The 27,321-nt window shown below is 48.0% G+C and overlaps 1 protein-coding gene across 1 annotated transcript in view; it reads right to left on the reverse strand.

The window, feature by feature from the left end:
• The window catches only part of GPR55 (G protein-coupled receptor 55), a 33,482-nt gene extending 13,462 nt beyond the window's left edge, over positions 1-20,020 (reverse strand). The window contains exon 1 of the mRNA XM_044291355.1: positions 19,897-20,020. The gene's annotated coding sequence lies outside the window, so the exon portion shown is untranslated. The remainder of the gene's footprint in view (positions 1-19,896) is intronic.
• Between the last annotated feature and the right edge of the window lie 7,301 nt (positions 20,021-27,321).

The raw sequence follows: 27,321 nt of genomic DNA on the forward strand, positions 1-27,321 counted from the left end.
GAAAGAAGAGGGCAAAAATGAGATAAACCGTTTATTGTATTCGATATACAGGAAAACTCAACCCGACATGTTTTGGAAAGCATTCCTTAACTCCCGTGTTGGATTGGGGATGTAACGTGCGAAAGCGGACGACTTCCAGCGCCCCAATCTCTTAATGACATGAGCCGGGATGTTGGCACTGGAGGCCGTGGACGCGGCCCCGATCCGAAAGGAGTGCCCAGAGTAGTTGGATGCGTTGAGGCCTAGTTGAGTGAGGGATGACCTGACATAGGTCATGAAGGTGGTGGTGGTGAGTACAGACCCACGCAGTTGAAGTAGTGGCTGACAGGGTAGGAACTTGTGATGCTGTTTGTATGCGTCCAGAACCCCGACTGGGCACCATCTGTTCTGCGTAGGGTAGTATGGAATGTTCACGGGTGAGAGCTGACTGCTTTTGGAGTGAGGTAAGGTTAGGATATAATGATCCCCGTGTTTCGTCAAGTGGGAGGCTAGCAGACAATGTGTAGTTTGGGTCGCCGAGGTCGTGGTGAATTCCCCGGGCCTCAGGAATCCGTAGAAGGCCAGGTACATCGCTGTTTTGATGATGGAGTTGGTATCAGCTTCAAAAGGACTGGAGTCTAATAAGTCGGATAGTGCTTTGAAAATGTGACTGTTAATGGGCAGTCTCTGTGTCGGCCGTGCGGGTTCTGTCTTCTGAATGCCCTTGAGTATGGTTTTGATCTGGTGTGAGGCCATGAAACTGATGTTGTTGGGGTGTATGATTAGCATGTGATGTTGGATACCGGTGAGATAGAGCTTGATGGTGTTGTATGACAGTTTGAGCTTGAGGTGGCAAAAAGAAGCAAATCCTAGCAGGGAAGTCATGACAAATGGGTGCGTGATGCTGTGTTCCAACAGGAATTTGTTAAACAGTGCGAATGCTCTGTTGTATGACCTGCGTGTGTTGTCTGATAGTGCAGAGTGGGATAATGACTGGCTATGGCGCATGATGACATCTAATCCAGAATGAGCTGGTGAAATGACGGGGTGATGGAGGCCGTGGGTGACGCTGACGGGAGAGCCTGATGAAACGCCTGAAATTGGAAACGAGACAGATTGTCAGCTGCCGTATTGCACCTTCCCGGGACGTGGAAGCAGTGTATGAAGAAATTGTTGCAAGCTGCCAACCAAGTAAGCTTGCGCAGGAACCTCATGATTGTGAGGGATTTGGACCGACCCTTGTTAATGATCTGGCAGGTCGCCTGGTTGTCTGAGTAGCATCGGACCGACCTGTTTGCCCATGAATGACCCCACGCCACGGCGGCCGCCACGATAGGGTAGATCTCGAACAGAGCCGAGGTAGTGGAGAATCCTTCCAAACCCTGGACCGCAGGAGGCCAGCTACCCCACAGCCAATCGTTCCCACAAATGGCCGCGAAGCCTGTGGTGGATGCCGCATCCGACCAGACAGATGGGGAAGAGTCCGATAGCTGAGGGAGGAACATGCTCCTGCCGTTCCAGGCGGACAGAAATCTCCTCCACATACCCAGATCTGCAGTGGCGTGGGCATCCAGGGGCAGCCTGTGAGAGTCGTGAAGAAAAAGGGGGAAAAGGTGCAGAAGCCGTGAAATGAACGAGCGACCCTGGGGAATGATGCGCATGGCAAAGTTCAGGGACCCCAATAGGGACTGTAACTCCTTGCGGTTGCAGTTGCCGAGTTGAAGGTAATTGTCTATGTGGTTGAGAATAACCTGGATCTTCCCGAGTGGCAAACTGGCTTGCATGGAGGCCGAATCCAACTGAATGCCCAAGAAGGTGATGAATGTGTCCGGCCCTTCTGTTTTCTTGGAGGAGATGGGTACCCCAAGTTCCCCGAACAGCTTGATGGTGGCCCTGAGGCTGGCGGGAGGGGAGCTGTTTTCCTCCACGAGTAGAAAGTCATCAAGGTAATGCAAGACCATCGGGCATCTTGCTACGTTCAAGAGCAACCAGCATAGTGCCTCCGCGAATGTGTCAAAAATGGCCGGGCTACTCTTGGATCCGAAGGTCAACCGGGAGAAAAAATAATAGTTTCCGGACCACTTGATGCCATGAAGGTGCCACAGTGACGGGTGGATTGGTAGCAATTTGAACGCATTGGCGATGTCGGTTTTGCTGAGCCATGCTCCGACCCCTGCTTGCTTGATGGCGGTGATGGCGTGATCTATGGTGGTGTATTGGAGTGAGAATTCTTCCGATGGAATGAGGGAGTTTAGACTGGGGTCGGCTGAACCGTGTGGTGCCGATAAATCGATGATTAGCCTCTGCTTCTGGGAAGACTTCCCGGTGACGATGCCAATGGGATTGGTGCGCCATGTGGTGAATGGGGGTGTCTTGAATGGTCCTAGCACGAAGCCCTCTGCGACTTCCAGGGCTATGAGGGCGTCAATTGCGGTGGGGTTGCCTTGGGCGGATAGGAGATTTGGACATTCCAGGGTACCTGTCGGCATGTGCAGGATGCCCGTGTGGAAGCCTTCGGTCAGACCTGACACCAGGAAATCCGTGAGATGTCTGGATGGGTGCTGAGACATGAATGCTGTAAAAACCGGCATATTTATGGTCGATAGATACTGTTTGGAAAACATTTTATTTGGACACATTGATTTAGCATGTGCCCGGAAACAATTGGTACAAATGTGCAACAACTTACACCCGCTGTAATTGCAGGATCCCATATTGAAATTGTTGCAGATCTGGGACTTGCCCAGAAACTTGATTGGCCGCCCCAGCTTGTCCCGGGTTGATTTCTCCGTGACCCCGGAGGGGCCGGCCGTTTGAGAGGGGGCTTGTCTGTCCGCCGCATTCGGACAGAAATTGGTGGTGTGGGCCGTGGAGGAGCAGTGCACGCAAGCTGGCGTCCTCAGGCCTGCGAAGTGTCGGCAAAAAATGACGGTGTCGATTCTGGCCCAGTTGGAGCGGACTCCGTACTGGGAGAAAGCCCCCGCCACTTTTGCCGAAAAAGATCTATGGTAGTCATAGAATGCCGACCCTCCATATTTGTTGCCCAGGTCCACCAGCTTGTGCATGTAGAGGTCGAGCTCCTCCCTTCTGTTGGGGTAGACCGTGCAGATGACCTCCCTGTAGATGCCGAAAGCCAACACAAATTCTGGAATAGACAATTTCCTATTGAGGCGGGCATCCCTAGCTTTGACCACAACCGAGACATCGTCGTAGGCATACGTTTTGTTCTCGACAATGTCTTGAGAGGCAATTAGGAGGGAGGCCAGGTTCACATCCTTACCTTCCAGAATGTCCCTTTTCAAGTGCTCCGGTATCATGTGCGCCGGGCTGACTTCTTGGTCATCTGGGTTGATGGATGGCACGGCCACTGGCAACCCGGCTGGTGCCGGTGGCGCCGCCGGTGGTGGCACTGCCAAGGAGAGGGATGTGGTGACCGACTCCAGCTTCTCTAACCTGTCGTTGACCCTGGACATGGACGTCATCAAAGAGGCCAGCATGGCGTGTATGTCCCCCGTGCTGGACTGGCTGGGTCCTTCCCCTGCCTCCGCGTTACTGGCTGACGTGCGCAGTAGACGGAAAAGCTCCGCTTTCCTTGCCGTGGCGGGGAAGGGAATCTGCCGTCTCCTCAATTCTGTCGTGATACGCGGAACTGTCCAGGATCTGATGGCTGCTGGGCTGGAAAGATAGTCTCCCTGGGCTAAGGTGATGGATCTGGCCGGAGTGCCAGGAAGGGAAAAGTTCTCACTTCCTTCCAGAGACATGCTAAAACAGAATAGTTTGTTAGTGCGGGGAACCACAGGATCGTGCTGGCAAGCTAGCTATGCCGGATGGCGAAATAATTAAGCCTAAGATGGTGACAGATGAGGCCCTGCTACTTGCCGAGCGGCTTGAGAGGCACTATCTATGAGTTGGCGCGAGGGGTTGATGAGGCCACTGACGTGGTGGCAGGAGTGTGAGGCCTCTCGGTGACTTGTAAGACAGGACTAGGGAAAGGGAGTGACAGGTGAGGCCCTCTCTATGCAACAGCGAGGCGGCTTACTAACGAGTGGCGCGATGGGTGGCTGCCTCCGAGCGTGTGAGGCGGGGTGTTGGCCTCGCGGACCACTGACTGATGGCGGAGCCAAGAGGGGGATACTCTAGTGGGATTCCGATACCCCTAATGCCAGCACGCTGACCCTAACGGGATGGAGTGAAATGTAGGAAAAATAGACGATTGAGCAGGTGTACGTACCTGGTAGCCAGAAAAAAATCACAGGATACGTGCAGCGTAAATAAGAATGAGCTTGACCGCCTAAAAGAGGGGTAGACAGAAGTGTTATGACGAGAGTTTGACAGCGGTCTGGACGTTAGCATGACCTGAGAGGATTGCGCCGTGAGTTGCCATGGTGACCCGGTATGGTGGATGTGGTGTGAAAATGTAGAAAAGAAGCCGGGGGTAGTTTGACTGTGATGATTCCTTTTATTTATTTTCCATATGGCGGGTTTTTTTTTTTTTTTTTGGCGGGTTTAAAAATTGTGATGATTCCTTTTATTTGTTTTCCATATTGGGTTTTTTTTTTTTTTTTTTTTTCTCTGTGGCGGGGTTTTGTTTTCCCATATGGCGTTTTTTTTTTTTTTTTTCAAGTGGCGTTTTTTTTTTTTTTTTTTTTTCCCATGTGGCGGTTTTTTTTTTTTTTTTTTTTTTTATGTGGCGGGTTTTCTGTTTTCCATATGGGGTTTTTTTTTTTTTTTTTTTGTTATGTGGCGGGTTTCTGTTTTCCCATATGGCGAGTTTATATATTGGTTTTGTTTTTGTTTTCCTCTATTTTCCCATGCGGGTGTTCTGGTGCTTTGTGTGAACATTTGAGGTTTGAGGATGTGGCGCCCCCCTCCTGAAGGTGCTGGCTGATGGAGGGGAGCGGTAGCCGAATCTTGAGGTGCCTGGTGCAGGGGTGTATGTGCGGCACCCCTCGGCTCCCCCTCCCCCCCGCACAGCGCACGTGCGCGGCATCCGGCCGGCCGCCGGTCACTGCGCATGCGCCGCGGCCGCGCACGCGCCGCGCCCCCGCCGCGCATGCGCAAACCGGGCGTCGGGACGCGGCGGACGCCATTGGCAGCGCGGCAGGAGGACGGAGATGCGGGGAAGAGAGGAACCGCGGCGCTGGTGTGGTGTGTGGAGGGGGAGCATGGAGCGGTCGGGTTGCGGTGAGCCACTGGTGACTGTGGGAGGGCGGGCGTGCCGCTGAGCTGGGCGAGGGGAGCGACTTATCCAGCAAAAGTAACAGAATGGTCCCCGCAAGTGACAGCATGATACATGTACATATTTGTGTGTGAGGGGAAGGAAAGTGTGGGATGATGGTGAGGAGGGGAACGGCGTTGGAGGCTGCCATGGGAGCCCGGTACAACGTGTTTTGGCAGCGCTGGGAGTGGGGATGTGGTGTGGTGACCGTGTGCATGCATGATCGGAAAACGTAGCAAACATGAAACCGTGACTGGAGTGAAACTGTGACATGGTTTGACAATGAAAAGGTGAAATGAACGAGCTGGTACAGGGGCAGCCGTGAGGCCCTGTGCTGTACCGTATGACAAGACTCACAGTTTAACGGGCAAAACGGGACCCGCAAGGAACCAGGTGAAGTCGGACGGATGGAACCGGAAAGCTCCAAATCCTGGACCCGCAAGCAATGAACCTCAGAAGAAAACAGCAACTCGTAAGCAACTTCTCAGTTAACTCCACAAGTAACTCTCTCTCTCTCTCTCTCAAAGTTCAGACCTCGGACGGTGCAGGAGTCAGGTAGAGGGGTGCCCTAAATAGGCTGGAGGCGGACCTCAGCCCCTCCCACAAATCCAGGCCAAAGCCTTCACACATATACACACACACACATACATATACACACACACACGACACAGCATATACTGAATCTCCAAATAAAAGCCAACTGCACTCAGTGTCTTAATTACATATATATATTTTATCGATACCATTAAAGTATTTTGTTCCTGCAACTACCCCTTCATTTGGCGTCTATCTTGGCAACATGGAGGGGGACCCTGAGGGTGGGGGCACCCTCAGGGCACTATAGTGTCAGGAAAACCGCTTTGTTTTCCTGACACTATAGTGATCATTTAACATGAAGATTACTGTTTTCTAGCTGCTGTGGACTGTGGACAACAGCAGCTAGAAACAGTAATTTTCATAGAGCTGTGTTATGATTTATGGACACAGCACTCAGCATGCTTAGCCAGTCAGATAGAAGGCTGCGAGCTGGGTCTAAATAACATAACACATTAAAGGGATACCGTCACCAGGTTTCACCCCTGTCAGCTAAAAATATGCTGATGTTCAGGGCGTCTTCACGATTCCTAATGTGGGCTTATAAATGTCATCTGTGGGCTTATTTAGCTAAAAAACAGCTTTTACTAACCTGTCAGTCAAACAAATAAGGTGCCCGAGGGGATGTTAATGGATGCAAGGTGCCGCCTGCACCTGCCGCCGTTCGTGCCCAGCGCCGCCTTTCCAGACTTCTGCGCTGCCTCCCACCCTCCCCCCTCCTGCTGTAAGATCTCGCGCATACAGGGGTTGAGCGAAGTGCCGGCGCATGAGCACTTCGCTGTAAGAAGCCAAATGGAGAAGTCCGCACGGCGCATCAGGCAGAGCCCTGTGCGCAAAATCTTACAGCAGAAGGGGGAGGGAGGGCGAGAGGCGGCACAGAGGATTAGGAGGCGGCGCAGAAGTCCGGAAAGGCGGCGCTGGGCACGAATGGCGGCGGGTGCAGACTGCACCTTGCATCCATTAACATCCCCTTGGGCACCTTATTTGTTTGACTGACAGGTTAGTAAAAGCAGTTTTTTTAGCTAAATAAGCCCACAGATTACATTTATAAGCCCACATTAGGAATCATGAAGACGCCCTGAACATCAGCATATTTTTAGCTGAGGGGTGAAACCTGGTGACAGAATCCCTTTAAAGAAATTACTGTTTCTAGCTGCTGTGGACTGTGGACTAGCAGCTAGAAACAGTAATTTCTTTATGTGTTGTTATTTAGACTGAGCTCAGTCTCAGCATGCTTAGGCTACTTTCACACTAGTGTTCGGCTGTCCGCTTGTGAGCTCCGTTTGAAGGTTCTCACAAGCGGCCCTGAACGCTTCCGTCCAGCCCTAATGCATTCTGAGTGGACGCAGATCCGCTCAGAATGCATCAGTCTGGCAGCGCTCAGCCTCCGCTCAGCAGACGGACACCTGAACGCTGCTTGCAACGTTTGGGTGTCCGCCTGGCCGTGCGGAGGCAAGCGGATCCGTCCAGACTTACAATGTAAGGCTACTTTCACACTAGCGTTCAGAGCGGATCCGTTCAGAACGGATCCACTCATATAATGCAGACGGTGGCTCCGTTCAGAACGGATCCGTCTGCATTATATTGTCAAAAAAAATGTCTGTGAAATTAGCCTGAGCGGATCCGTCCAGACTTTTACATTGAAAGTCAATGGGGGACAGATCCGTTTGAAGACTGAGCCATATTGTGTCATCTTCAAACGGATCCGTCCCCATTGACTTAGGCTACTTTCACACTAGCGTTCGGGTGTCCGCTTGTGAGCTCCGTTTGAAGGGGCTCACAAGCGGACCCGAACGCTTCCGTCCAGCCCTAATGCATTCTGAGTGGACGCGGATCCGCTCAGAATGCATCAGTCTGGCAGCGTTCAGCCTCCGCTCAGCAGGCGGACACCTGAACGCTGCTTGCAGCGTTCGGGTATCGCCTGGCCGTGCGGAGGCAAGCGGATCCGTCCAGACTTACAATGTAAGTCAATGGGGACGGATCCGTTTGAAGATGACACAATATGGCTCAATCTTCAAACGGATCCGTTCCCCATTGACTTTCAATGTAAAAGTCTGGATGGATCCGTTTAGGCTAATTTCACAGACATTTTTTTGACAATATAATGCAGACGGATCCGTTCTGAACGGAGCCACCTTTTGCATTATATGAGCGGATCCGTTCAGAACGGATCCGCTCTGAACGCTAGTGTGAAAGTAGCTAAGCCAGTCAGTAATTTTCATAGTGCTGTTCTGATTTATGGACACAGCTCTCAGCATGCTTAGCCAGCCTTCTATCTGGCTGTGCTTCTTGAGAGTCACAGTCCACAGGCTGTTTCTGAGCCTGCTGAGAGCTGTGTCCATAAATCATAACAGCACTATGATTGCCCTGATGTCCTCCCTTCCAACTAGATGAGTGTATCTCATACCTGCTGCAGCCTGCCTCCAGAAGCTCCTGCTGCTGCCTGCTGTCTCGGACTCTCCGTGTGGTGTGTGGGCTGCCTGTGACCCAGCGCCTGTGGGCCGTCGCCGTCCTGTGCTGATCGAAACTGTGGTGCAGCCAGGAGGAATAATCGCGGGCACACTACTGAGTTCATATCTGGCGGGCATTATTTATAGGAACCGCACCAGCTGCTCTGACGTTCGGCCTCCGGATATCCGGCTGTGACGTATATCCGGTGGCAGTGGCAGGACGTGAGAGCAGCTGGTGCTGTTCCTGTAATGACGCGGCCCGCCGGATATGAACTCAGTGCGCCCGCGATTATCCCTCCTGCACCATGTGGATGCGATGCGCATCAGCTGTGTACAAACAAATCGGCAAAAGGCCGCTCCCGACGGCCTTTTTGCCTGCCACGGATGGGCCTATTTTATGGTAGGGGCCTGGAGCTGCAGCTCCATCAGCCCCTACGTTAATCCGGCCCTGAGTGGAGAGGGTGTCAGCAGTAAGTTTGTGTTGACGTCACTGATTATTTTGCCCTTCCTCTGATCCGTCAGAACAATAACCCCCCAAAAAACGTATCCTGTGTGTTGAGCATCCGCCTTCACTCGGTCAGCATTTGGTCAGTAATCCATCAGTATTGCTAATGGCAAAAAAAACAGGAGTGTATCCAAAACAGAGATAACACGTGAATTGAATATTTGCATGTCTTCTGTGTTTTGTACCCACTTTTGTTTTTGGCTACCAAATCAAGCCAATTCTGATGGGACCATACAGGCCTTACAGCTGCTACACAGACAGGATCCGTTGTGTGTCTCATTTTGCCTTCCTTCTGACAGATCAGAAGAAGGGTCAAATAAATAATTATGTCAACCTGGCCAAAAAGGCAAAATATTGGCACAGTCATGAAGTGGGGAGGGTGGGAACAGCATGAGAAATCCACAGAGTGGCCCAATGACATATTGTGGCGGTGGCAGCAGCATCAGGAGACCACAGTGTGGCAAGGTGACATAGTGTGGAGGTAGCAGTAGCATCAGGAGACCACAGAGTGACACAATGACAGATTGTGGAGGTGCTACCAGCAGCATAAGGGGGCCAAAGAGTGTCAAGGTGACATAGTGTGGAGGTAGAGGCAGCATCAGGAGACCACAGAGTGGCACAATGACAGAGTGTGGAGGTGGCAGTAGCAGCATGAGGAGGTCACAGAGTGGCAAGGTGACATAGTGTTGAGGTAGAGGCAGCATCAGGAGACCACAGAGTGGCACAATGACAGAGTGTGGAGGTGGCAGTAGCAGCATGAGGAGGTCACAGAGTGGCAAGGTGACATAGTGTTGAGGTAGCAGCAACATCAGGAGACCACAAACTGGCAAGATGACATAGTGTTGAGGTAGCAGCAGCATGAGGAGACCATAGAGTGGCAAGGTGACATAGTGTGGAGGTAGAGGCAGCATCAGGAGACCACAGAGTGGCACAATGACAGAGTGTGGAGGTGGCAGTAGCAGCATGAGGAGGTCACAGAGTGGCAAGGTGACATAGTGTTGAGGTAGCAGCAACATCAGGAGACCACAAACTGGCAAGATGACATAGTGTGGAGGTGGCAGCAGCATCAGGAGACCACGGAGTGGTGAGGTGACATAGTGTGGAGGTAGCAGCATCAGGAGACCACAGAGTGGCACAATGAGTGCGGAGTTGGTAGCAGCAGCATGAGGAGGCCAAGGAGTGGAAAGGCAACATAGTGTTGAGGTAGCAGCAGCATGAGACCACATAGTGGCAAGGTAACATAGTGTAGAGGTAGCAGCAGCATCAAGAGACCACAGAGTGGCAAGGTGACATAGTGTGGAGGTGGCAGCAGCATCAGGAGACCATAGAGTGGCAAGGTGACATAGTAATGAGGTAGCAGCAGCATCAGTAGACCACAGAGTGGCAAGGTGACATAGTGTGGAGGTAGGAGCAACATGAGGAGACCTCAGAGTGGCAAGGTGACATAGTGTGGAGGTGGCGGCAGCATCAGGAGACCACAGAGTGGCAAGGTGACATAGGGTGGAGTTGCAGTAGCATCAGGAAACCAGAAATTGGCAAGGTGACATAGTCTGGAGTTGGTAGCAGCATCAGAAGACCACAGATTGGCAAGGTGATATAGTGTGGAGGTAGCAGCAGCATCAGGAGACCACAGAGTGACAAGGCGACATAGTGTGGAGGTGGCAGCAGCATCAGGAAACCACAGAGTGGCAAGTTGATGTAGTGTGGCGGTGGCAGCAACAGCAGCATGAGGAGGCCACAGAGTGTCACAATGACAGAGTGTGGAGGTGGCAGCAGCAGCATGAGGAGGCCACATAGTAGCAAGGAGCCTCAGGAGACCACAGATTGGCAAGGTGACATAGCGTGGAGGTGGCAGCAGCATCAGGAGACCATAGAGTGGCAAGGGTACATAGTGTGCAGGTGGCAGCAGCATCAGGAGACCAAAGAGTGGCAAGGTGGCATAGTGTGGAGGTGGCAGCAGCATCAGGAGACCACATAGTGGCAAGGTGACATAGTGTAGAGGCAGCAGCATCATCAGGAGACCACAGAGTGACCTGGTTGAAGAGTGGTGGGTGGGTGGGTGGCGCTAACAGTACTCGCTGACCATGGTAGGTGGAAGAAGGAGCACTTGGCATCAGATGTGTGGCATCAGGTGGGTGACAGCATCAGAATAGCAGCTGAGGCCGGTAGCCAGAAAAAAAACGGTCTCTTTTGTCAAGGTTTGGTTGAGGCAGCATGGATGATATAATCTGATGTATCAGGCATTGGTGGGTGGGAATCCTGGCTGATCCACGCCTGATTCATCTTGACAAAAGTCAGTCTCTCTACATTTTGGGTGGACAGGCGAGTTCTCCTTGGGGTAACCATGGCCCCCACCGCACTAAACTCCCGCTCTGATGCCATGCTACTGGCTAGGCAGGACAGCTTTTCCAGGGCAAACTCGGCCAGTTGCCACCACAAATCCAGTTTGGCTGCCCAGTAGTCCAGCAGATCTTCAAAAAAGGCTGGCAGTATGCCATTACCTGTTAGTTCAGGTTCTGCTCTATGTCTAGCTGCTGGTGAATAGTTTCTTCAATATACGGGTGAAGAAAGCTGCTCATCAGTGACTCTAGACTGAGGCTGCTGCTGATGGAGCTGATACTGCTCCTGCCACCTTCCACACCTCAGCAGCCATGGCAGTGGAACGTGAGTGCAGAGGGCCCCCCCCGGTCAGACCTGAGAGAGGATGGACGATGGCGTAGATAGGCAGCGGCTAACTGACTACACAGGATGTCTCTATAGTAGTTCAGTTTGTCCTCCCTCTCAGCAGGTGTAAAAAGGGCCCCCATTTTGGACTGGTAGCGAGGCCGAATGGTGACAATTCGGCTGTCACTGTACAAGCAAGTGAGCATGCATCGGGCCATTTGCGCAAGTGACTCGGAGGGAGTCCCTGCCCTGCCTCCATCTCCACTGCATATTGCCACGGTGTGGCTGGGTCATCTACCTATTCTTCCTCATCTCCTCCTCTCCTGTCACCTGTGGAGAAAAACCACCCATTTCGCTACCCATTGCTTGTGCTCCAATGTTCTCCTCCTCCAGTTCAGCCCCCACAGTGCTCATGTGGCCTTGATATGTAGGCGCCACGTCTCCAGTCCCCTGACCCGCCAGATTTACCAGCATCTTTTCCAGGATATGAAGCAGTGGAATGACGTTCATCCCGTAGTCCTGGCGACTGACAAATAAAGTGGCTCTCTCAAAGGGCACGAGCAATGGGTAGGTGTCACACATGAGCTGCCACTAGCTAACATCGAAGTTACACAGGGGAGTACCTCTGTCCGCCTGTATCATCAAGAAATCGTTTATGGCCTTTCTCTGTTCGTACAGTTGGTCTAACATTTAGAGGGTGAAAATCCAACGGGGTGGAAACATATCAGCCTATGTTGGGGGACGCAGTTCTGCCGCTGTAGCTCAAGGAGGGTGTGCTTGGCAGTGTACGAGTGGCTGAAGTGCATGCAAAGTTTTTTGGCCATTTTTAGGGTGTCTTGCATGTGGATGGAAGACTTCAGGAAATGCTTGACAACCAGATTGAACACGTGCCATGCAGGGCGCATGGCTCAGCCATGCTTGACGGAGCGCCGACACCATGTTCTTCCGGTTGTCGGTCACCATGGTTCTGATTTTGAGTTGTCGCTGAGAAAGCCAGGAGTTGATTTCTTGATAAAGGATGCAGAGAAGTTCCTCCCCTGTGTGACTCCATTCGCCCAGTCAAACTAGGTGCAGAACAGCGTGACACCGCCGTGCCCTGCACATGTGGTATGCTGGTGGGGCACTATGAATTGTCCCTGCAGTGGAGGCTGAGGACAAAGTGGAGGATGAGAAGGCAGAGATGGACATTGTTACACGACCAATGGCGTGTGAACATGGAGGTGGAAGCGGCATCACCTGGCCAAGTTGCTGGTTTGGCTGGGCAGGAACCACATTTACCCAGTGGGCCATTAAAGAGATTTAATTTCCTTGACCGTAGTTACAGCTCCACATGTCGGCGCTGCCGTGCACTTTGGCAGGCACCGACAGGCTCAAGGACTGGCCCACCTTCTGTTCTACATATGTGTGCAGGGCTGGTACTGCCTTTTTGGCAAAGAAATGACGGCTTGGGACTTTCCACTTTGGCTCGGCACAAGCCATCAGTTCTCTGAAAGGTGCAGAGTCCACCACTTGGAAAGGGAGGGACTGCAGTTCCCGCAACCTGGTAAGAAGCACGTTCAGCTTCTGTGCCATTGGATGAGTGCACGCATACTGTTGTCTCTTGACAATTGCTTCGGTGATTGATTGCTGACTGAATGACTGACTAGGAGGAGGAGGAGCAGGAGCATCAGGACCAGCAGATGATGGGAAGGACAGACAGTTTCCTTCGGCTGAGGTGCTGGAGCCTTGACTGTCTGAAATCGGGTGCGTGCCACTGGGTGATGCAGCGATTGCTGCGGCAGGCCACTTTATGGTGACGCTGCATATGTTGATGCACGGACATGGTACCAACATTGACACCCTTGCCACGCTTCACCTTCTGCCCGCAGATTCGACACATGGCCATGTTAACTTCCCCCGGCGGCTTAACAAAATACTGCCACACTGACGAGTAGGTAAATTTTACCCCCAACACTCCGCACTGACTGACTGCTACCGCCACTTCCTCCGTGAACCGCTGCACCACCACTTTCCGGGCCGGTAAGCTCCTGCGAAGCAGGTGGTCTACCCGGGCACGTTTGGCTCCTGACCTCCCACTGCTGCCACACTGCTGACTCCCGGCCACGCTACCAACTTGCTAGCTCCACCGCTGCCTTACGCGCAAGCTGCTACCCTCTTTCCTCGATGATGATGAAGCCCCTTCGTCACCTGGCTCCCAATTGCGATCGGCTACATCATCTTCGAGTACTATCTGCACGTCACTGATGTCCTCCTCAACAGCTCCTAGGACAGTCTCCTCATCACTATTTGCCTGCCTACTGGAGGAAGCGGCGGATGTGTCCTCGGGATCTTGGCTGGGCAGTAGCTGCCGACTAATCTCTAGTAGCTCGTCCTCGCTGTCTAGTGGAGCTAAACCCACAGCATATGGTACTTCTCTGGCTGAGGGAACAGAAAGGGACAGAGGCAGGTTGAGGACAGGGTCTGCTCCCGGGCCATACCAACTAAGGGTTGTGTCTGACAAACCCACCTACTCTTGGCAGGGGGTGTCTGATGTCGAAGATCCAGTTTAACCATTCAAGAACCCCTGGGTTGCTGGTCATGACACGACCGCTAGCTGACACTAGGAGCTCAGGCCTCTCGAAGTGAACCCTGCTGCCACGCCCCCTTACTCTGCTACGACCTGTGCCTGCGCCAGAAACACTTAGGCCTCTGCCCCTTCCCTGTGCAGTGCCTGTGACTTCTCTGTTTGACATACTTTTAGGTCAAATAAGTAAATAAAAAATAAATTAATGCATGCCAAAAAGGGCTATAATTTTCTCACTTCACCACACAACAGCAAATAAGCCCCTTTTTCCCCCCACTAGTCCACGCCAAAAAGGGTTTTAATTTTCTTACTTCACCACACAACAGCTAATAAGCCCCTTTTCCCCCCACTAATACACTAAAAAAAAATGCCTTTAGAACATATAACTGTGGCCGTTAACGGCAAACAAAATTATTTTTTCCCCACTAATAGACACCAAAAAGGGCTGTAATTTTCTCACTTTACCACACAATGGCTAATAAGCCCCTCCCCCCACTAATACACAGCAAAAACAGGCTTTAGAACATATTACTGCGGCCGTTAACGGCAAATAATACTTTTTATTACCACTAATACACGCCAAAAGGGGCTTCAATTTTCCCACTTCATCACACAACGGCTAATTAGCCCTTTTTTCTTAACTAATACACACCAAAGAAGGCTTTAGAACATATAACTGCGGCCGTGAACGGCAAATAATATTTTTTTTTGCCACTGATACACGCCATAAAGGGCTGTAATTTTCTCACTTCACCACGCAACGGCTAATAAGCAAGCAAGTGATGATGCAATGCGATTTTCACACATCCTCATTCATTTCTATGGGGCCTGCGTTGCGTGACAAATGCTGAATATAGAACATCCTGCGATTTTCACACAACGCACAAGTTATGCGTGAAAATCACAGCTCATTTGAACAGCCCCATTCAAGTGAATGGGTCCGGATTCAGTGCCGGTGCAATGCGTTCACCTCGCGCATTGCACCCGCGCGGAATTCTCGCCCGTGTGAAAGGGGCCTAAGACTGTTCTATTGATAGCAGAACATTCCGTTCTGCAAAATGTGGAACGCACACAGCCCGTATCCAGCCACGTGCATGAGCCCTAACGGTGGTTGTCCATCAAAAACGTATAAGTGAAATTGATTTTAAGTTTTTCTATATGTTTCCAGACTAAATAAAGTATGGAGGATTTTATCTGAGTGCTGAATACATTTCTGTTTTCCATATATCAGCTGGGAAGCAGCCCAGTGTTCGTGCACTAACATAATAGATGGAAGTGAGCTGATTCAATTTGTATCTGTGTTAGGCCTCATTCACATGGCTCGTGTGCGGGCGTTCCATGCATTGGGGACCGCAACTTGCGGTCCCCAATGCACGGGCAGCGTCCGTGCGGCGGCCAGGACGGATCGAGACACATTCAACTTAGGCTACTTTCACACTGGCGTTTTGAATTCCGTTTGTGAGATTCGTTTGTGAGATACAGGCATTATTACTGGGAGCACAATGGTTTATTTTTATCATTATTGGAGGCATTTTAGGGGACATAATTATTTTTGAAGGTACAGATGGAGCAGGATTAGCATTCCAGCTCTTAACTCAAATCTCTTAACTCATCCCTTTATTTTGACACTAAAGCCATTGAAAAACAATTGAAGTTGTTTGCTTAGATTAGATAACACAACTCAGAATCTCAGAAAACAGAAGTGTTAACTCTACTTCATCCATAGTTTACGGGGCATTATTATTGATGGAAGCACTGTAGGGGCATTATTACCACTGGGGCACTATATAGGCTTTATTATTAATGGAGACATGTTAGGGGGCATTATTACTACTGAAGTCATTTTGTTTTTTGTAGTATAGTATTTGAGGAGCATTGTGGACATGGTATTGGGGGTTGCAACAGAATGACATTAAATTTTACAGCACAATATACTGACCCAGAGCCATAAAATACCAGTGTGGAACAATATACTACCCCTCTATGGTACTGCTGGTGTTAGCACCACCTACTTGAGTTGACCCCGACTACTCATGTTGGTCAATTTGGGCCCTGGTAGGAAGTATTCAGACTTGGTGCCTGGGGTGGCACCAGCTATAAATGCAGTATTGTCCATATGTTATTAGACAGACCTACAATCTAACTTTTAGGCCTCCTGCACATGAACATATTTGTTCCGTTCCGTGTATTGGGGACCGCAATTTGCGGTCCCCAATGCACGGGCAACCTCGTGCAGCCCCCGGGACGGATCCAGACCCATTAAACTTGAATGGGTCGGCATCCGTCCGTTCCGCAAAAAGATAGAGCAAGTTCTATCTTTTTGAGGAACGGAAGTACTGAACAGAACCCCACGGAAACATTCCGTAGTGCTTCTGTAGTGTTCAAGTCAATGGGTCCACATCCGCGATGCGGAATGCACACAGAACGGTGCCCGTGTATTGCGGATCTGCATGTGCGGTCCGCAATACGGCAACGGGACACCTACGGTAGTGTGCAAGAGGCTAAATACTCTTCTAAACTCTTGCAAAAACTCCTCTAAGGGTACATACACACTGTGAGGATTTGTATGGTGAACAGGTGAACACCGTAAAAAAAATAAAAAAATAAAAACAATGCCAAAAATACATTTTTTGTCACGTAACAGAACATAAGTGCAACACCTAGCGATCAAAAAGGCGTATGCCGCCAGAACAGTACCAATCAAACCTCCACCTCATCCCACAAAAAATGAGACCCTAAATAAGGCAATCGGTCAAAAAATAAAAAAGCTATGGCTCTCAGACATAATTTTTTGGGTTTAAAAAATGTTATTATTGTGTAAAACTTAAATAAATCAGAAAAAGTATACATATTATTGCCACGTCCATAACGACCTTCTCTTTGCAAAATGTCACATGACCTAACGCTGTTAAAATAAATGAATAAAACTGTGCAAAAACAACCAATTTTTTGGTCACCTTGCCCCATAAAGTGTAATAATGAATGATCAAAAAATCATATGTACCCAAAAATGGTACCAATAAAAACATCAACTCTTCCTGCAAAAAACTAGCCCCTGCACAAGACGATTGGCAGTAAAATAAAAAATAAAAAAAAATATGGCTTTTGGAAAATGGAGACACAAAAACATAACTTAAAAAAAAAAAATGCTTTAATATGTAAAACTAAAACAAACAAACAAACAAACAAAGTAGACATATTTGATATAATTGCGTTTGTAACAACCTGCTCTATAAAAATAGCACATGATCTACCCTATCAGATGAATGTTGTAAAAAATGAAGACTAAAAACATTGCCAAAAAATCATATGTACCCCAAAATAGTACCAATAAAACTGACACATTATCCCCTAGTTTCCAAAATGGGGTCACTAATTGGGAGTTTCTACTGTAGGGGTGCATCAGGGTGGCTTTAAATGGGACATGGCATCTAAAAACCAGTTCAGCAAAATCTGCCTTCTAAAACCATATGACGTTCCTTTTCTTCTGCGCCCTGCCATGTACCCTTACATCAGTTTATGACCACATGTGGGGTGTTTATGTAATCAGGGTAATACATTTTACGTTTTGTTTGGCTGTTAACCCTCGATGTGTTAAAGAAAAAAAAATGATTAAAGTGGAAAATCTGCCCAAAAAGTTAAATTTTTAAATTTCATCTCCATTTTCCTTTAATTCTTGTGAAACACCTAAAAGGTTAACAATGTTTGTAAAATCAGTTTTGAGTAACTTTCGGGGTGTCATTTCTACAATGGGGTCATTTATGTAAGCCCCACAAAGTGACTTCAGAACTGAACTGGTCCTTAAAAAAGTAGATTTTCTTAAAAAGTGGATATTTGGGGAATTTTAATTAATAAATATTTTTTGAGGCATCACTATCTGTCTTAGGCCTCTTGCACACGAACTTGTGCTGCCCGTGCCCTTGCTGCAGAGCCCAAATTGTGGTCCGCAATGTATGGGCACCGACCATGGGCCAGCTCCATACAGATCGCGACCCCATTCACTTGAATGGAGTCCGCGATCTGTCTGTTTCGCAAAAAGATAGGACAAGTTCTATCTTTTTGGGAATGGAAGCACGGAACGGAACACCACAAAAGCACTCCATAGTGCTTCCTTTCCGTGGTTCCGTTTCTTTCCGCACCGCATCTCCGGATTTGCGAACCCATTGAATTGAATGGGTCCGCATCCGTAATGCGGAATGCACATGGCCAGTGTCCTGTGTATTGGGGACCCGCCATATGCGGGCCGCAGTACGGCCACGGGGGACACACGGTCATGTGCAAGAGGCCTTAAAAGCAGAGAGATTCATTCATTTTGCATTAAAAGTCGCAGTTTGAGGTAGATGTGTAATTTTTCACTGCACATTTGCTCCTTTTTTCATGCACATACTAATTAGCCCAGTCTAATTGAAGTTAAACAACCAGAGACCTGATTAAGTGCTCATGTACACAACCGTATCCGTTTTGTGGTTTGCAAATCGCGGATCCACAAAACACTTTTTTTTTTCTGCAGAAATGTCCTATCCTTGTCCGCAAAACAGCCAAGAATAGGACATGTTCAATTTTTGAGATGAATGGGTCCACATCTGATCCACAAAACATGTGAGTCGGAAGCGGGCCAAAACTACAGCCGTGTGCATGAGTCCTAAGGCCTCTTCCACACGACCGTATTGTTTTGCGGTCCATTTTAAAAGGATCAGTTTTTCAGTCTTTTTGTTTCAGTAGTAGTTCTGTTTCCATTCCGTTTTGCTGTTCTTTCCTTTTGGTTTCCGTTTGTGATTCTTTTTTACATTTAAAAAAATTGGGCTGGGCATTCAATTTTCTATAGATGGTCCCGCAAAAACGGAATGGATACGGAAGACATACTGATGCATTTTGTCTGCATTCCGTTTTTTTTTGCGGAACCATTGACTTAAATGGAGCCATGGAACGTGATTTGCGGGCAATAATATGACATGTTCTATCGTTGAATGGAACGGAAGTATGGAAACGGAATGCATACGGAGTACCTTCCATTGTTTTTTTGGACCCATTGAAGTGAATGGTTCTGCATACGGACAGCAAACGGAACGCAAAAAAAGGAACAGAAAAATAATACGGTCGTGTGCAAGAGGCCTAATACAAAGACACCTTGTCTCATTCATCAACTGCTTTGCAACTTTTAATGGCGAATCCACTACTCCAGTCCAGTGAAAGCCAGTTCGCATTGTTCACCCCGGGAAACATATGCGGGCTGCCATCTTTTTTCACAAGTCTGGCGAGGCACAGGTAAGCCCTTACCTGTGCCTGTGCGCGAGCCGGTCTGAAAACAAGTGCGGTCAACGGGAGCAGGCAGTTCCAAGAACAGCCTGATGAAGGCCCCCGGTGGCTGTTTTTGGAACTGCCTGTTCCTGCTGACCACACTTGTTTTCAGACCGGCTCGCGCACAGGCACAGGTAAGGGCTTACCTGTGCCTCGCCGGACTTGTGAAAAAAGATGGCAGCCCGCATGTGTTCGCGGGTGAACAATGTGAACTGGCCATCACTGCTCCAGTCTAACTGCAGTCTAAAAGACAGACGAGCTTGATAAATGTGTCGAACAAGGTGCAAATGCCTCCAAAACAGGCACACTTTCAGTAGTAAATGCGCCAAAGAAAGATTAGGCTGTTTAAAACAGCATTTTTTCAACCATAAAGATGCGCAAACACTATAATAAATGTCCTCCAATATTCACAGAAAAATATTATACACGTAAAATGTAAATACATTAATACAAATGGAAATACAGATCACAGTCACGGTCTGTTTCTCAGCTATTGATATTTATACCTAAATCATTATATTCTCTGAATGCAATATTTTCATTATATATTATCAGTAATAATAATAATAATAACAATAATAATCATCATAAATCTCAGTGTTACACTAAACAAAAACCAATTTACCTGCTGAGGAAGCTTCCGTGAATAAGCTGGCTCTCAATATGTAAAATATAATGTATGCATGCCATCTACTTCTGACATGCTATAGCATGGCTAACCATTCATAACCACTTCCCCTAGAATCAGAGCATGGCAGCAATGATTGCATGTGTACAGCTTCTAATTTGGGGAAGGATGTGCTGACAAGTAACTTAAATGAATGTGGTAACACGATTTACCAACAACCTGCACCTTCAAAAGAGGAAAACTTAGCACTGATGTTTTTTACTGGTCTGCTAATTCATATATGAAATCATATCTGCAGCAATAAGATATACAATCCTATGCTATTTATGTTATATTCACACATGACAGATTTATTGCAGAACATTTGGGAGTAAAATCAGTTCAATACATTTGAACTATACTGCCCTCTACCTGAACATCATGGATTGCACTGCTATCTACTTGTACTACATGATGAAAGAAGGGGAGGGTGTCTGGTTCATAGTAAAAGGTCATACATTGATGGAAACACCACTGACAAGGTTCGGAGACAGCATGGGGAGGGCGTCTGGATGCATCTTGGACTCCCAGGTCGCTGCTGGGAACGATGTTGCCACTTTTACAGACTGACAATAGTACGCACCAAACCGAAGATAAAATCTATTTTAGAGGAAAAATTGTTAGGAAACATTCTTTCCTGTATATTTACTTGTATATAAAGTTCAAGTGCTGCAAAAAATTACAAGGAAGAGGTACTCTGATACTACCTGTATATGACATAAAGAAGGGCCTCATTCACATTGAGGAGGGGAGTCCTCTCCTGCATAACGGAAACGGGACAGATCCGTTATGCAGCCCATAGACTTCTATTATGACGGAAGGAATTCTACGTCATTGAATTGCGTTATGGTCCATGGTAATGGAATCCATAATGCAATTCTGCTTCTACCACCAAAAAAAATATAATATATAAAAAACAAATTTTATAACATGAAATTTGCTCATCCCTACGCTGTGATTTTGCCTCCTCTGTGCCCCCTCCACAAGGATTAGAATATATAATGGCCGCCTCTGTATTATTAGTATATATAATAGCCCCCTCTGTATTATTAGTATATATAATAGCCCCCTCTGTATTATTATACTATATAATAGCCCCTCTGTATTATTATAATATATAATAGCCCCCTGTGTATTATTATAATCTATAATAGCCCCCTGTGTATTATTATAATCTATAATAGCCCCCTGTGTATTATTATAATCTATAATAGCCCCCTATGTATTATTATAATATATAATGGCCCTTCTGTATTATTATAATATATAATGGCCCCTCTGTAATATTAGTATATATGAGTGTGCCTCAACTCTGGTCCTCCTATCTGTCTGGGTCTACCACAGTATTGGGGGGCAGCAGGATAACAGTGTTGAGGTACAAGGAGGGGAGGATGATAGTAAAGTGAGGAATCTAAAAATGCTTTCTGTGAAACTCTGCAGAGACGCAACTGAAAGAAGGTATCATGGCGGTCTTATCTCCGAATGAAGACGTTGAAGAAAGTCTATATCACTGGAGATGTCACTGGATGGATGAGGTATGTGGTGCTGTATTATACTGTATATTTCATAGCAATGTATGTTATGTACATCCACATATCTGTTTCACGGTAGGGTTGGGGGGTAGATAAATAATTTGGCCCACCCTGACGCATCCTGACCCCAGACTTCAGGTCACACTGTGCGTGTTCTGAATTCTACATTATCTGTACTCAGAGAGTTATCACTGAGTTATCTGTGGTGTTACATAGGACTGCAGGTGACATCTACTACATTATCTGTAAAAAGGGGCGAGTCCACAGGTTGGGGGGGGGGGGTGCAATACATGGTTTACCCCGGGTGCTGGCAACCCACGCTACGCCACTGGTGCCAGGTGTCCAGCTTGGACATCCAATAGTTGTAAGGCACACAGGGATCACTGAGGACGCTGACACGGTCTGCTACGTAATCCTTCACCATCTTCAAAAATGTTTCCCTCCTTGTGACACTAGGCCGTACATCAGGTTGAGGGTGCTGGCGGGGTGTGATAAAACTGTCCCAGGCCTTGGAGAGTGTTGCCCTACCTCTGTTGGAACTGCTGTGTGTTCCCCTTGTCTCCTCTCCTCGGTTGGCCAAGGTACTATGTACTCTGCAGCCAGCGTTGTCAGCTGGAAATTTTTGGAGCAATTTTTCCACAAGGACCTTCGTGTACTGCACCGTTTTGCTCATCCTCTCCACCAAAGGAATGAGAGATGAGAAGTTCTCTTTGTAGCAGGGATCCAGAAGGGTGAACAACCATTAATCGGTGTTGGCCAAAATGCGTACAACGTGAGGGTTATGGGAAAGGCAGCCTAACATAAAGTCAGCCATGTGTGCCAGAGTCCCAACAGACAAGACTTCGCTGTCCTCATCAGGAGGATGACTCTCATTTCCTCCTCCTCTTCTACCCATCCACGCTGAACAGATGGAATTAAACTTCCATGGGTACTACCCTCTGTAGCGGAGGCAACCGTCTCCTGCTCCTCCTCCTCATCGTCCAGTTCGCGCTGAGAAGACGAACTGAGGTTGGTCTGGCTATCACCCTGTGTAATGTCTTCCCCCATTTCCACCTCTTCCACGTGCAAAGCGTCCGCCTTAATTGTGAGCAGCGAGCGTTTCAGTAAACACAGAAGTGGGATGATTACGCTGATAATATCGCTATGGCCGCTCACTATCTGTGCTGATTCCTCAAAGTTGTGTAAAACCTCACAGAGGTCAGACATCAATGCCCACTCATCGCTTGTGAAGAGCGGAAGCTGACTGGAAAGGCGACATCCATGTTGCAGCTGGTATTTCACTTCTGCCCTCTGCTTCTCACAAAGCCTGGTACGTCAAAGCCAACATGTGGAATGTCGAGTTCCAGCGAGTGCTCACGTTGTACAACAATTGGTGAGCTGGTAATTGCAAGCGCTGCTGCAGCATTGCCAGACCGGCGGAAGCTGTTGATGACTTGCGGAAATGTGCACACATGCTGCGCACCTTCACCGGTAGCTCAGGCAAATTGGGGTAGGTTTTGAGAAACCGCTGAACCACGAGGTTGAACATGTGGGCTAGGCATGGTATGTGTGTGAGCTTGCCGAGCTCCAAAGCCGCCACCAAGTTACAGCCATTATCAGACACCACCATGCCTGGTTGTAGGTTGAGTGGCGAGAGCCACAGCTCAGTTTGGTCCCTTATCCCCTACACCAGCTCTGCGGCAGTGTGTTGTTTGTCACCTAAGCAGATCATTTTAAACACGGCCTGTTGCCGCTTCCCCACTGCAGTGCTACCCTGCTTCCAGCTACTGACTGATAGCTGACTGGTGCTGCAAGATGATAATTCAGAGGTGGAAGTGGAGAAGGAGGAGGAGAAGGGGGGGTTGCAGCCACTAACGTAGGTGGCGGTGGAAACCCTGATGGAAGTCGGGCCCTCAATCCTTGTTGTTGGAAGCACCCCAGGGTATGACTTGCTTTGTTACCGGACACATGCTGATGTAAGGCTGGGACTGCACACAATAAAAAATATTGGAGGCTGGGGACAGAGTACTGTGGGACAGCCACCGCCATCAGGCTGCGGAAAGCCTCAGTGTTCACAAGCCTAAATGGCAACATTTCCAGGGCCAACAATTCGGAAAGGTGTGCATTTAGTGCTATTGTCTGTGGGTGGGTGGGTGGCTGGGTATTTGTGCTTTCGTTCAAAGGCCTGGGGTATAGACATCTGTACACTGCGCTGGGACACAGAAGTGGATGTGCTAGCTGATAGTGCTTGCGAAGGTCCAGGTGCATGGCAGGAGGCATACAGGCCTGCATCTTGGACAGGTGCAGTAAGCCGGATTGATGACTAAGTGCACACTGGCGCAGCATTAATAGTTTTTAGTTTGTTTGTGACGCCAATCGCAGCTTGCGCAGGTACTGTAGCAGGGCCCTTTAAGATGTTATAGCTCACGTACCAGGTGAGGAATGCCAGAGGGGGATAATATTTCTATGTAGTGTCAACGGTGTCTCCTACCTTGGTACGGCTGGACTCCTGGATCCTGGCTCACTTGCAATAAAATGAGTGTTGTTAATAGGAGTAATTGAGGAATGAATGAGATCCAAGCAGGTAATATGATCCAACTTGTCTTTACTTAATGGGTGCAGCATAAATCCATATGAGTACAGCAATAGTCTTTAGTCCCAGCAGGTATTGGCAATATGGGCAGGAATCTATATATGTTCTGCTTCTTGTCATATGCCTAGAGAATCTGACAGGTATCTATCTTCTGCTCTGTCTGTCTTCTGATTAGTATGGGCCTGACTAGCTGAGGAGGAATTTGGCTTCTCCTGGTCTCTAGATATGTACTCAAAGCACTGCTCGCAGGGAATGATGTCGTCCTGGAGATCTGAAGTTCTGGAGGTTGTTGCTTGCTTGTCACCAGCTGAGATAGATGACTCAGGCTGGGAAGATGGATCCTTGGCCTCAGCCGAGGCTGGATCCTAGGTTGGGATCCCTGTTTCTGGGAGCTCCTACCAACACAGCCTGCCCCAGAAGGGGTGGCTGGTACACTAACTAACTTCCTTCTCCTCCTCATGAGACAGGACATGGGAACGTCCCACTTTTGCTCACACAGGGGAGACTAGACTGGAATGGAATATTCCAGGCTAGGTATACTAACTGGCTATGGTCTGCTACATATTGCTGCCACCTGCTGGCGGACAGGGAAATTACAGCAAATACATAATACAGGCCTGTAAAATACACATAATGGAAAATGCAAAGTTTGGTTATACAAGATGGCAATAAATATACACTTGACATGTTGTAGCAGGGAGACAGAGTTTAGTGACATACTCTGGGATGTTACATACCCGCTTACTTTAAGCTAATCCGTCCTTGGCGTATGCTAGGAGGGTGGAGGAATCAGCTCTTAGGTACCCACTAAATACAAAGTGGTGCATGAATTTATATATAATGACAGACATAGACAAAACATATAACAGCTTTCTCGAGGTTCCTGCCCGCTAGAGTAAGGTGTCCAACACACAGTTTCCTTCTCTTGGTATAACCAGGTAACCTAATACTGCACAAAGCAAAACCTTTACTGACTGACTTTGTATGTTATTATGGCCATCAAACATCAAATAAAGCATGGGGGTGTCTTTACTCCGTAATCCCACCATTATGTAAGGGAATGCCCGCAAATAGAAGGGTGGCTTTATCCTGTATTCCCTTCCCTGCACCATAGCCTGAAGAAATTTGGCTTGTAGCACGATCACTATGATGACTAAGAGGAAGCTAAAGTATGGCTCTAAGGTTTGAGGCGCCTTACCTTAGGCAAAAGGCTCAGAAGGGGAGGTATTTATCGTCTCCGTGTCTTCTGGCAAGTCACAGGAGGAGGGTATTTAATCCCGTGCGCTCCTGTAAATGAGACACCTCAGGATGGGAGCAACCCTGAACATAAAACAAGCGGGAAGGAGCAGCCTAGGGCTTCTAACGATTCCCGAAGCAGCGGGGGTACCTGTGAAGTAACTGGATCTGCCTGGACTTACCACTTGGTCCTACCCGGGTGGAGGCCATTAGTATACAATGTCCCTATGATGACAGTCCGTACAAGGGGGGAGAGAACAAGAGCTGTAAAAAAATGCACAGTTTAAGTAAGTTGCTACAATTTTGTTAAGTGCAATGGTTAAGTGCAAAAATTAAAAACAGTGCATAAATTCACATTGCGGCACCTAGAAGGAGAATACACACAATGGGCATGTTATCTTGAACGTTGTATAAAATGTAAACTTGAAATGAAGTTAGTGCAAAAACATTATGCAAATATCAGTGCAATCAATATTATTATAATATGCTCAAATATGACTTGAGTCTTTTTCCTTGAAGTGCTTGACTGTGGACAGGAACAATGAGTCCATAAGTCACTTGTAATCCACAGGAAATAAACTAAAGTCACTTGTAATCCACTGGGCAACAATAAAGTTAATTGTAATCCACACAAGCTAGTGGGTAATTTCTATAATGGGTAATTTTCCTCACAGGAAAGTCTGGAAAACGTCCTCCTGGATCCCATGTCTGAGGACGCAAAAGTTCTTTAAACTGTATGCTCTCAGCAGCTGTAACTCTAGCAGAAACTTCATCTGCAATCTCCTGGTGCCGTTCTGTGGCAGAACTTGGAATTGCAGGATCACCTTTCTCTGGAAAATCTGTAGGCGACAGGTTTTCTGGACAGCAATAAAGGACGGACCCTTGGTCTTTCATAGCAAAGATCTCCGGATTTGGTGCTGGTTTGGATAGAATCATATCAGGTGTGCTGTTTTCAGCAGGCGGCTGAGAAGAAGACTTGGGGGCTTCATCACTAAACATCCTCTGTATCTTTTTCCGTTCTTCCGCTATTTTTAGAAAGTCCTGTAATTTACTCCATCTGTGGGCTTTTCATTAGGCAAGATTATCCTGCCAGGTGACTTCTTTATCACTGCAGGAACTGTTGAGGAACACAAGATGGCACGCCTGCATCTTATAGCTCAGGCTGGCTGCTGTGATGGAGATCCACTGACCTCTTGTGGAAATTTCTGGTATTGTCTGGGTAGTGAGGCTGGTCAAAGCTGCAGTGTGCTGCTGTACAGGTCCTTCTAAAAAAATTAGCATATTGTGATAAAGTTCATTATTTTCTGTAATGTACTGATAAACATTAGACTTTCATATATTTTAGATTCATTACACACAACTGAAGAAGTTCAAGCCTTTTATTGTTTTAATATTGATGATTTTGGCATACAGCTCTAGAAAACCCAAAATTCCTATCTCAAAAAATTAGCATATTTCATCCGACCAATAAAAGAAAAGTGTTTTTAATACAAAAAAAGTCAACCTTCAAATAATTATGTTCAGTTATGCACTCAATACTTGGTCGGGAATCCTTTTGCAGAAATGACTGCTTCAATGCGGCGTGGCATGGAGGCAATCAGCCTGTGACACTGCTGAGGTGTTATGGAGGCCCAGGATGCTTCGATAGCGGCCTTAAGCTCATCCAGAGTGTTGGGTCTTGCGTCTCTCAACTTTCTCTTCCCAATATCCCACAGATTCTCTATGGGGTTCAGGTCAGGAGAGTTGGCAGGCCAATTGAGCACAGTAATACCATGGTCAGTAAACCATTTACCAGTGGTTTTGGCACTGTGAGCAGGTGCCAGGTCGTGCTGAAAAATGAAATCTTCATCTCCATAAAGCTTTTCAGCAGATGGAAGCATGAAGTGCTCCAAAATCTCCTAAAAGCTAGCTGCATTGACCCTGCCTTGATAAAACACAGTGGACCAACACCAGCAGCTGACATGGCACCCCAGACCATCACTGACTGTGGGTACTTGACACTGGACTTCAGGCATTTTGTCATTTCCCTCTCCCCAGTCTTCT

This window comes from Bufo gargarizans, chromosome 4 (genome assembly GCF_014858855.1).
Source record: "Bufo gargarizans isolate SCDJY-AF-19 chromosome 4, ASM1485885v1, whole genome shotgun sequence".
In the NCBI taxonomy this organism is placed as follows: Eukaryota; Metazoa; Chordata; class Amphibia; order Anura; family Bufonidae; genus Bufo; species Bufo gargarizans.